The sequence below is a fragment of the Myotis davidii genome, unplaced genomic scaffold, assembly GCF_000327345.1.
Source record: "Myotis davidii unplaced genomic scaffold, ASM32734v1 scaffold184, whole genome shotgun sequence".
NCBI classification, from domain to species: Eukaryota; Metazoa; Chordata; class Mammalia; order Chiroptera; family Vespertilionidae; genus Myotis; species Myotis davidii.
Genome location: NW_006297021.1, coordinates 543,816 through 548,482, shown reverse-complemented (window position 1 = coordinate 548,482; position 4,667 = coordinate 543,816). Strand labels below are relative to the sequence as shown.

At 42.4% G+C, this 4,667-nt stretch overlaps 1 long non-coding RNA gene across 1 annotated transcript; it reads right to left on the bottom strand.

The window, feature by feature from the left end:
* Positions 1 to 3,151: 3,151 nt before the first annotated feature.
* On the bottom strand, positions 3,152 to 4,657 carry LOC107184493. The gene is made up of 2 exons (XR_001515337.1): positions 4,386 to 4,657; positions 3,152 to 3,434 (listed from the first exon to the last, which is right to left on the bottom strand). It is a non-coding gene; the product is annotated as an uncharacterized LOC107184493 (long non-coding RNA).
* Between the last annotated feature and the right edge of the window lie 10 nt (positions 4,658 to 4,667).

The window sequence follows — 4,667 nt, the reverse complement described above, 5'->3', positions numbered from 1 at the left end:
TTTTTTTCAGGTATGATAAGAAACTTTCCTTCCTGGATTGGTGAATTAATGTGGGATATTAAAATTAAAACACCTCTGAGTGGACTCCATTTCAAAGCAAAAGTGTCAGCTTTTATCAATGCTTATTGAAGTATCCAATCTTTATCTTGGCACTTTTGCAAGTTGTATCTTATGTTATTCATATAAATTAATGGCATCATTGGGCTTTCTGCCAGTGGGAGAAAATGTGTATGAATATTACCTATCCCAGAGGGGACAGAGCATACTGGAAATTAAAATAAAGGATTGAATTTTCCCCTTTTTGGTCGGAATACTGTGAATTAGATTATTCATACAGTCCATGAGGTCATGTGAGCGAACCTAATTTAAAGATTACAGAAAACTAATACAGCTCTGTCTCTGGTAGGCACACAAAAACAAATTCTGCTAAAAGGATTTGACAAATTAATTAAAGCCGATTTGAGGATTATAAAACCTCAAGACTCATTTTCATAAACAGCTTAATACAAAATATAACCTAACTTTTAAAGCCTTAGCAATAACAGTTTTCAGCATGGTTTTGATCAAAATATCACTTTATTTTCTTCAATTAAATAATCCAAATGAAGACACCATTCCCTGTAAGTCATGGATTGCCTTTTCTCTATGCTTAATGTAATCTGAGGGTGATCATTGGGTTTTATGTTACCGCATCCAAGGTGAATACATAGCCGATTTTCGCTTTGTGAAGAGATGGTGAAACTCGATGTCTGGAGTCATGACTAATCAATTGGCCTTCCCAGGGGCTTGGAAACAACCAAGCTGTGGGCATCTTCCATGTGACTCACTGGACACCAGCCGAGTTAATTACCCTCCCTGTGTCTTGGTTTCCTTATATGTAAAATTGTGTCTAGATCATAACTTGTTGTAGGATTTGAGTTCGTATGTTGTGATGTGTTAAGAGCCTACCTGGCATGTAGAAAGTGTGTTTAGAAATGCTTTATAACCATTTGCTAAAACCAATGACAGAGGCACGAGGGGTCATCTAACAGATCTCAAATCTGGGAGTGGAGCTTCATGGCCAGGAACCATTGCTCTTCAGTAAGAGGGTCTTAGGTTCAAATGTTGATCCTGCCATTTGCTGGCTGCATGACCTTGAACATGACCTTTAATCTTTCTAGGCCTCATTTTCCCCATGGCACTTGGAACGTAAGTTCTCAATATTAGTAGTCGTAGTAGCATCATCATTACCACCAGAGCATCAGAAAGAAGTCATCAGCATGGTCAACTACCTCTCATCTGACAGCCGATGGCTATTTCCAAGCTCCATATGGTTATGGCTTCCTTAGGTCTTATTTAAGTGACATACCGATAAGACTTAACTGTCCCTGAAAACAAGATCCTACAAAATTGGTGTTTCTGGAAAGTAAGGGACTCCTAAGAAATTATCCCATGCCCTAACCGGTTTGGCTCAGTGGATAGAGCGTCAGACTGCAGACTCAAGGGTCCCAGGTTTGATTCCAGTCAAGGGCATGTACCTTGGTTGTGGGCACATACCCAGTAGGGAGTGTGCAGGAGGCAGCTGATCGATGTTTCTCTCTCATCGGTGTTTCTAACTCTCTATGCCTATCCCTTCCTCTCTAAAAAAAACAATAAAATATATATTTTTTTTAAAAAAAGAAATGATCCCATACCACGACAAGACTGGCTCACAGCTGTACCATTGACAAGGAGAGTCTGTCTGGCAGAAGGAGATTGTAAAGGTAAAACAGAGCATAGATGCTGGGATGGTTGTAACAGAGCTTTCTTTGTTTCCATTTGAACACGAAGTACAAAAATATACAGCAACTGTTCACTAGTATTCTCCACACTGCAGCATTGGTCAATAAAATCAATTCAGTCAAGCAGAGTGGGCTTTCCAAAGACGTCCAATCCAATTATCTAACGGGACAATTCAGTCAAGATTGTTAAACCAACTTTTCCAACCCAGAACTACCACAGTCACACGTGTAAATGCGTAGTGTACACATGCTGGGAGCCGGTCCATCCTTGCTGTTTCAAGGGACCTGGCATATATGGCATACTGTTCTTAATATGTTTGCTCACCTTCTTGGCACTATGTGTTTTAACCAAGGTCACCTCTCCGAGAAAGGTTGTTTCCCCAGGTAGAGATTTTCCCCTGAAGTTAGGGAGGGAATAAAACCCCTTCACTAAGTGCCAGGAGGGTAATTAATCGAACATGGCAAAAGATGCTGGACAGAACCTGGCTACAGAACTTGGTTGGAGAACCTAGACAGAACCTGGCTGCAGAAGCCGGCTACAGAACCTGGCGACTGAACCTGGCCGGAGAACCTAGCGAGAGAACATGGCTACAGAACCTGGCTGGAGAACCTGGATAATGTGGCTGGAGAACCTAGCAAGAGAACATGGACACAGAACTTGGCTGGAGATTGTGGCTAGAGATCCTGGCAAGGCTGCTGATCAACTGAACACTGTCTCCATGTCATTCCTTCTTTGCCGACTCCGTCCACACCTTTGGGGACCCCTGGACCTGCTGGGGTTGGACCCCAGCATACACATGTGTTGAAGTTGTGTATGTTTAAAGCACATAAAGTATACCTGTAATTAAATTCATTTCAGTGAGAATTCTAACATGCAGACATTTTTTAAATTTATTCTATGATATACCAAGATTTCTGAAGTAGAGTATTCTAAAAATCAAAACGTGGTCTTTAAAACCAGGAGCACTGCCCTCACTCTGCCAAAAACGTTCATGTTGTGATACAGACCCTCTGGGAACTCGTTGGACCAGCCTCACGCTGTGGTACCCGTGGTACTAATCCACTGAATCCACTCCTAATTGTTAAATAAACAAGGTAGCTTTACATTGGACATGGGAGATGGGGAAGTAATAGATACTTGGAAACACTGGGAAATTATTTTTCAGGATTATTAAGACAAGAAAGAGTCTGAGCTAAGGAGACAGTATGATAAGAAAGACCCATTTGAATTATAAAAATCATGTAATTACATAAAATGATTAGTTAACTTCCACAATACATAGCACACTATCTTGTACTTACAGTCCACTAAAAGCATTGGAGAAAGACATTGTCACAAGAATCGAATTCTTGTGTACTTAGAGCGAGTCCACTGTAAGAATTGCATGGAATTTATTTTAATGTATTTCAATTTGGGGAAAAGACAAAAATCCAATCAGACACAAGCATGGACGTTACCCTCGGGTGCCATCGGAATCGGGGGCTCCGATGAAGAGTGCATTCCGGAAGTCACACTCGGCAGCAAAAACGTGGCAGCTTCCTCCCAGCCACTGCCTCCTGCAGTGGTGAATGTCTTCTTGCTCGTTTGCTCTCCTGCTATAGAGGTCGGCTGCAGGCCTCACCCACGACCCTCAACTTTTAGATTCAAATGGATCCCAGTACATGAGAATTGATCTGTCATTATTAATGACAAATTATAGTAGTCAGGAAGTCACCTGATCACGTCATCTCCCCATCTGCTACACAATAAAGACCAAGTTCCTCAGTTTGGGGTGTACAGTTCCACAGTTCAGCCCTGGCCCCATCAACCCCCAACTCACTCTGGCCCCGATAGCCTCCAGTTCAACCTGTTTCTTCTTCTGACCCTTCCTGTTTCGTCTCCTCTGTTTGATGCTTGGACTACCCAAGCCTCCCTCAAGTTCAACTTACCCATTTGCTCCTGATGTAGAACCTTTCCCGCCGCCCCTCTGTCTCAGTACAGTCAGTAACAATAGTTACACAAGTTCTTTTTACCATGATTAATGTGCATTCTTTGCTTTCAGGCGTTTATGGTAGCAGTCATGGCAACTGGCTGACCTTTGAGAGGCAGCTGGATGGAAACTCATGGGATAGAAGATCAACTTTGAATTTTAATAAATTTTTATAAACCAAAAAAAAAAATAGTTACAATATGGCGCACTGAACCTTACCATGCACCAGAAAACGTTTTCCTTAGCAGGAAGAGTAGGGAGATTACTCCTGCTCTTAGAGACTGGAGTCCAACTCCTTGGATGGTCACCGTGGCTCTGTTACTTACTAGCTGTGTGACCTTGGGTGCCTTAGTGACCTCTCCCTGCCTCCGTTTCTCTCTCTGTAAAGTGAATCTGAGAGTAGCCCCAACCTCCTAAGGTTGCTGTGATGCATACTAAGTACTTAGTGACATAGTAAGGGCGGGTGTATGAGTGGGTGTGTGATTTCTCATCACAGTCACAGATAAGTTAAGGCTTATGATTCAGTAACTTAACAAGCTAGTAACTGGTAGAGACGGGAATTAAACGAAGGGCTCTCTCAACCCAAAGCTATCCACATAGCCATTGTATCTTAAACATTTCTTTATTAGCACCCACTTATTACAATCATAATTACCTGCTTAAAAACTGAGGCCCCTGAGAACAGGGTCCACGCTTCATCTCCTCTGTGCTGGTCTCGTCCTTGGGTTTTCCTCACCCCGCACAACGCCCGCTCACTACGAAGTTTCAGCATTGGGTTCAGCAAGGGACTAAATGGCTATTAAGGATCCAGAGGTCATCCCTATAACGATTTTCTTCTTTGGATACCAGAGTCTCAAAAACAGCATCAATTAGAAAGCTGAACATGTCATGGAGATGGGCTTGACATTTGGGACAGAATAGCTTGCTCCTATATGAC